Raw genomic sequence first — 7758 nt, forward strand, 5'->3', positions numbered from 1 at the left:
GCATCTTTCTAAGGAAAGAATGCCACTGAAGAAAAAAATCACTGAAGTCCAGTATCTCTCCCCGGACTGTCTTCTCTGCTGCATAATCGGGCCTAAGATTTGATCCTGTGTGAGGCTTCATTCACAGAAGGCTCCCCTTCCTTGAAGGCAATCAATGCACCCAGAAAGGGCGGAGCCAGAGGAGCATGGCCGAGCACATCATTTAGCCAATGAATACCACCACAACACGTAGAAAAACCCACAATACAAGAGTGACAATGGGGAAACAACGCAGGCCAGCATCAGACATACAGAATGAAGATGACAATTCTGATGACCAGAAAATGGCCAAACAACTAATCAATCTCTCAGATAAGGAGTTTAGACTAGAAATATGGAAGATGCTAAAAGAACTCAAAGAAACCATGGATCAAGTTGAACAGAACACTAATAAGAACCAAGAAAATATGAAGACAGAAATCACAAAACTTTAAACTGAAATAACAGGTCAAATAAAAGACCTGAAAAACTCAGTAAACGAATTGAATAGCAAAATGGATATGCTCTCCAACAGGCTAACAGAAGCTGAGAATAGAATTGATGCTGTGGAAGATGAGTTAAATAACAACTCCATACTGCGGGAGAGACTGGAAAAAAAACTTAAAACAAATGAACAGACAATGGAAAAATTAGTCAAAGAATGGGAACAGATGAAAATAGAAATCTATAATAAACTCAACAGAAACAACTTAAGAATCACTGGAGTCCCAGAGACTCAGGAAGAAATTTTCCAGAAAGAATCAACAGTCAAGAACATCATTAAAGAGAAACTTCCAGAGCTAAAGAATATATGTGATCAAATTCTGCATTACCAAAGAGTACCAACCAAAAGAGACCCCAGAAAAAATACCCCAAGACACAACCTAGTCACAACGACGAATCCCATAGATAGAGAAGTCTGAAAGCAGCAAGATCAAAAAGGGAAATTACATTCAAGGGAACATCCTTGAGATTTACAGCAGACCTGTTGCCAGAAACACTCAAGGCCAGAAAGCAGTGGTGGGACATAGTGACAAAACTCAATGTAATAAATGCTTCGCCTAGAATATGTACCCAGCAAAACTCACTTTCAGGTTTGAAGGAAGTATACATGGTTTCACAGACAAACAACAGCTCAGAAACTTTACAGACTCAAAACCAGTCTTAAGAGAAAAACTGAAAGACCTAATTTAAGACCAAAAGACAGACCAAATTTCAATATAAAGATGGCACTAAATCCAGGACATTTCTTTCTCTCAATGTCAATGGACTAAATGCACCAGTTAAGAGACACAGAGTGGTTAAATGAATCAAAAAACTCAATCCAACCTTCTGCTGCCTACAAGAAACACACCTGAATAATTAGAACAAACATAGACTCAAAATAAAAGGCTGGAGGAAAATTATCCAAGCAAACAACACCCATAAAAAAAGCTGGAGTGGCCATACTAACATCAGATTATGCTAACTTTATACTCAGGAGAGTTGTAAGGGACAAAGATGGAGATTTTGTATTAATCAAGGGATATGTAGAGCAGGAAGAAATCACTCTCCTAAACATATATGCACCAAATGAGGGGCCAGCAAAATATTTAATAAAATTGTTGACATATCTGAAAAATAATATCAATAACAACACAATAATTGTGGGGGACCTTAACACAGCTTTGTCAACACTGGATAGGTCAACCAGACTGAAACCCAACAAGAATATACTAGATCTGAGAAGTAGATATATATAGGACACTCCATCCCCAGAAACCTGGATACACATTTTTCTTCAATGTACATGGGACATTCTCCAGGATAGACTACATGCTGGCACATAAAACATACCTCCATAATATCAAGAAGATAGAAATTTTGCAGGCTACCTTCACTGACCACAAGGCTCTGAAATTATATGTGAATTCCAAAGGGACACAGAAGAAAAACTTTAACACCTGGAAGTTAATCAGCCTCATACTGAATGAAGAGTGGGTCCGAGATGAAATAAAAGAGGAAATCAAAACTTTCCTGGAAACAAATGATAATAAAGACACAAACTATCAGAACTTATGGGACAGAGTAAAAGCAGTACTGAGAGAAAAATTTATAGCTTTGCAAGCACACACCAGGAATGAAGAAGGGGCCTACCTGAATAGCTTAATGACGCAGCTCATAGAATTAGAAAGTGCTCAACAAAAGGAACCAAAAATAGGGAGACAGAAGGAAATAACAAAGCTGCGAGCAGAAATCAATGAAGTGGAAACCCAAAAAACAATCTGAAAAAACAACGAAAGCAGTTGGTTCTTTGAAAAAATAAACAAGATTGATAGATCACTGGCAAAACTAACAAAGGAAGAGAGAGAGAAACTTGATAACTCATATTAGGAATGAAAAAGGAGAGATCACTACTTATATGGCAGAGATTGAAAGGGTAATCAGAAACTACTTGGAGAAACTCTATTCCACTAAAAATGAGAACCTGGAAGAAATGGATAAATTCTTGGACTCTTATAGTCTTCCACGGTTGAATGAAGAGGATGTAGCATATCTAAACAACCCCATCACTATTGATGAAATTAAAATGGTAATCAAATATCTGCCCAAAAACAAAAGCCCAGGCCCAGATGGATTCACTAATGAATTCTTTCAAACTTTCCAAAAGAAACTACTATAACTCCTGGCAAGACTCTTTCATGAAATTGAGAAAACGGGAACACATCCAAATAGCTTTTATGAAGCCAACATCACCTTGACACCTAAACCAGACAGAGATGCTATGAAAAAAGAAAATTATAGACCAATATCACCAATATCAATATGATGAATGCAGATGCAAAGATCCTCAACAAAATTCTGGCAAATAGGATTCAATGCCTCATTAAGAAGATCATCCACTACGATCAAGTAGGTTTCACCCCAGGAATGCAAGGATGGTTTAACATCCATAAATCTATTAACATAATACATGACATCAAGAACAAGAAAAATAGAAATCACATGATCATATCAATAGACCCAGAGAAAGCATTTGATAAGGTCCAAAACCCATTCTTGATCAAAACTCTCAGCAAGATGGGAATGAAAGGAACCTTTCTCAATATAGTTAAGGCCAACTACCACAAGCCAGAGGCAAATATTATCTTCAATGGAGAGCCTTCCCTCTAAATTCTGGCACAAGACAAGGCTGTCCTCTCTCACCACTCATATTCAACATAGCACTGGAAGTACTCGCTATAGCAATTAGGCAAGAAAAAGATATCAAGAGAATCCAGATAGGAAAGGAAGAAGTCAAGCTCTTGCTGTTTGCAGATGACATGGTACTCTACCTAGAAAACCCTAAAGACTCTACCAAAAAGCTTCTAGAAACAATAGACTCATATAGCAAGGTGGCAGGCTACAAAATTAACACACAGAAATCAATGGCCTTTCTATACACCAATAGTAATAAGGAAGAAATGGACATTAAGAAAACAACCCCATTCACAATAGTGCCACACAAACTCAAATATCTTGGAATCAACTTGACTAAAAATGTGAAGGACCTATACAAAGAAAACTGTAAAACTCTGCTCCAAGAAATAACAGAGGACACGCGGAAATGGAAGCATATACACTGCTCATGGATTGGCAGGATTAACATAATCAAAATGGCAATACTCCCCAAAGCATTGTACATATTTAATGTGATCCCTCTAAAGATACCCATGACATTCTTCAAAGAAGTGGGTCAGGCACTTTTGTAATTCATTTGGAATAATAAACACCCTAGAATAGCTAAAGCAATCATTGGGAAAAAGAATATTGGAGGAATTACTTTCCCCAACTTTAAACTTTACTACAAAGCAATAGTTATCAAAACAGCATGGTATTGGAATAAAGACAGGCCCTCAAATCAGTGGAATAGGCTTGAATACTCAGAGAATGTTCCCCAGACATACATTCACCTAATTTTTGATAAAGGAGCAAGAAATCCTAAATGGAGTAAAGAAAGCCTCTTCAAGTGGTGTTGGCACAACTGGCTAGCCACTTGCAAAAAATTGAACTTAGACTCCCAGTTAACATCATGCATGAAGGTTAAATCCAAATGGATTAAAGACCTCGATATCAGACCGAAACCATAAGATATATAGAACAACACGCAGGCCAGGTGTCTCAAACTCGTGGCCACAGGCCGTTTGCAGCCCTCCGTACAACATTTTGTGGCCAGCTGTCGGCCTTCAAATATCGCAGTATTCACGATTATTTTCTTACTGAATAATCAGAATAAAAATCGCATGAGTAAGAAAAAAATCGCATTAAACATTTGCATACCCTGAGCAGTTCCGTTTGGGTATGCAAATGTTTAATGCGATTTTTTGCGATTTTTTTCTTACTAATGCGAGTTTTTATTGCGAATATTCGGTAAGCGAAATCCCTTATGCGGCCCTGCCTCACCCCGACTTTGCCTCCTGCGGCCCCCAGGTAAATTGAGTTTGAGACCCCTGAGGTAGGCAAAACACTCCAAGACATTGAGGCTACAGGCATATTCAAGGAGGAAACTGCACTTTCCAAGCAAGTGAAAGCAGAGATTAACAGATGGGAGTACATTAAGCTGAGAAGCATCTGCACCTCAAAGAAAATAGTGCCCAGGATACAAGAGCCACCCACTGAGTGGGAGAAACTATTCACTCAATACCCATCAGATTAGGGGCTAATCTCCAAAATACACTAGGCACTGACAGAACTTTACAAGAAAAAAACAACTAATCCCATCAAAAAATGGGGAGAAGAAATGGACAGACATTTTGACAAAGAAGAAATACAAATGGCCAAAAGACATATGAAAAAATGTTCCACATCACTAATCATCTGGGAGATGAAAATCAAAACAACTATGAGGTACCACCTCACACCACAGAGATTGGCACACATCACAAAGAATGAGAACAAGCAGTGTTGGTGGGGATTTTGAGAGAAAGAAACTCTTATCCACTGCTGGTGGGAATGCCGTCTAGTTCAACCTTTATGGAAAGTGATATGGAGATTCCTCCAAAAACTGGAAATAGAGCTCCCATACGACCCAGCTATACCACTCTTAGGAATATACCCTAGTAACCCAAAAATTCAATACAAAAGTCCGTTCCTTACACCTACATTTATTGCAGCACTATTTACCATAGCAAGACACTGGAAACAACCAAGATGCACTTCGCAACTAAATGGCTAAAGAAACTGTGGTAGATATACACAATGAAATATTAGGCAGCTGTCAGGAGAGATGAAGTCATAAAATTTTCCTATACATGGATGTACATGGAATCTATTATGCTGAGTGAAATATATCAGAGAGAGGGAGAAAAATGCAGAATGGTCTCCTCATCTATGGGTTTTTAAGAGAAATGAAAGACATTCTTGCAATAATAATTTTCAGACACAAAAGAGAGAAGGGCTGGAAGTTACAGCTATCTCATGAAGCTCAACACAAAGAGTAATGAGTTTAGTTAGAGAAAGAACTACATTCTAAACTTTTCTAATAATGAGAATGTATGAGGGAAATGGAAATCCTGTCTAGAGTACAGGCGGGGGTTGGGTGGGGAGGAGGGAGATTTGGGATATTGGTGATGGGAATGTTGCACTGGTGATGGGTGGTGTTCTTTACATGACTGAAATCCAAACACAATCATGTATGTAATCAAGGTGTTTAAATAAAATATATATAAAAAAGACCAAAATACAGAGCATCCTACTGTCCTTCACACCTCAGCTGGCAGTCAATGCTTCCCTGACTACATCTTTAGGTTCCCTGCAATTACTGATAAAAAAAGACCCTCTGATTGAGTCAGACTCCTCTTCTTCAATTTTGTTCCACTTTTTCTCCATTCGATGTTTTGACATACTACTGAAAACAAAAAAAGTGATTAATTGATGAAATAGAATCACTTACTACTGAGCAATTTATCTTTAATATGATCACTACAGCATAATAAAGCAGGTTTTATTCTCTTTTGAAAACTCTCAAATTTTATTCCTTGGGGAAAGAATGTGTCTTCTCTTAGGAGAATGTGCTTTTTCTCAGGATGGTGTTTGCTCAGAGATTCTGGAAGTATCTGGGACCTGAATAAAGAGATAACTGACCCATATTTTGCAGACCTTCCAAGTTCAATTCCTAGCTGTTCCTTTGTGGTCAGCAATGATTGAGGGAAGGAGAAAAAAACAGAGAAATAATACAAATTGCACAATGATGAGCAGGGTAGAGGGAATATGACTGCTGGTGGGGATGAGAATTTGGAAGATTAAGGATGAGATGATTTCCAGCCTTGCTGCCCACTTAGCATCTGCTGGACACATCAAATATAAGAAGGTTAAGTTAAGTAAAATTAAATGCAACTTTACATTCTCAATTACATTAATTCCATTTAAACTGCTCAGTAGATCTTAGAGTTAGAAAATATTATATTGGACACTGAAGATTTATAACTTTCCATCAGCAGAGAAAGTTTTTTTGAAGTTTTTTCTCTAGTAATCTAGAGAAGTTGTAAGAGAAGAAAAGAAGAAGAAAAAAGAAGAGGAAGAGAAGAAGAAAGAAAGGAAGAAGAAAGAAGAAAGATTTTTGTAAGAAATTGCTATTGTGGGCTGGAGAAATAGCACAATGGTAAGACATTTGCCTTGAACATAGCCAATCCAGACAGATGGTGGTTCGAATTCTAGCATCCCATATGTTACCCCATGCCTGCCAGGAGCGATTTCTGAGCAAAGAGCCAGGAGTAACCCTTGCGTGTTGCCGGGTTTGACCCTATAACTATAACTATAACTATAACTATAACTATATATATATATATAGCTGTTAAGTTAGAAGTCAAATTTTTTTTGTCCTATGAAAAAATACTTTGCAAATATTGAACTTTTTAATTTTTTGGTGATGGGGGATATTTTGGATAGGTGATTTCTTTTATAATGTAACTAGGCAGTTTGTATCCAGAGAAGACAAAACTGTGTTTTCCTACAAAAGATTGCAAAGCAACTTCTGGCAATTGGGAGCTAGGAGAAAGACAGTTAAAGTTGGCTTCAGAAAATATTCATCACTGATCTAGGAAATGCAAATCAAAACAACAATGAGATATCACCACACACAAGACTATGATAAGAAAATCCAATGCTGTCATGCATGTGGGGAGAAGGAAACCTAAGCCATTATTGGTGAGATTATCAACACTATGAAGCATTAGCATCTATGGAGAACAATAGACACTAGAAAAAGTTAGACCTGGGGCCAGAGAGATAGCATGGAGGTAGGGCATTTGCCTTGTATGCAAAAGGACAGTGGTTCGAATCCCAGCATCCCATATGATCCCCCTGCCAGGAGTGATTTCTGAGTGTAGAGCCAGGAGTAACTCCTGAGTGCTGCCAGGTGTGACCCCCCCAAAAAAACCTTAAAATAAGTTAGACCTAAATTTCCATACAAACTGGAAATTTCAGTTTTTAGCATTTATTCTAAGGGTCCAAAACACTTATTTCATAAAGACATTTGTGCTCCTGTGTTTGTTTTATTATTCCCAATAGCCAAAATATGGAAGCAACCCCAGGGTCCAAGAATAGATGAGTAAATAAATTGTGGTATATAAATGCAATGAAATACTATAGTCAGCTATAAGGGATGAAATCATGTGATTTGTAGCAATAAAGATGGAACTGGAGAATATTATGCTGTGTGAAATCAGTCGGAAGAGGGACAAATATAGAATAATTTCTCTCATAGATGGGGGAATAAAGAAA

The sequence above is a fragment of the Suncus etruscus genome, chromosome 4 (assembly GCF_024139225.1).
Source record: "Suncus etruscus isolate mSunEtr1 chromosome 4, mSunEtr1.pri.cur, whole genome shotgun sequence".
Lineage (NCBI taxonomy): Eukaryota > Metazoa > Chordata > Mammalia > Eulipotyphla > Soricidae > Suncus > Suncus etruscus.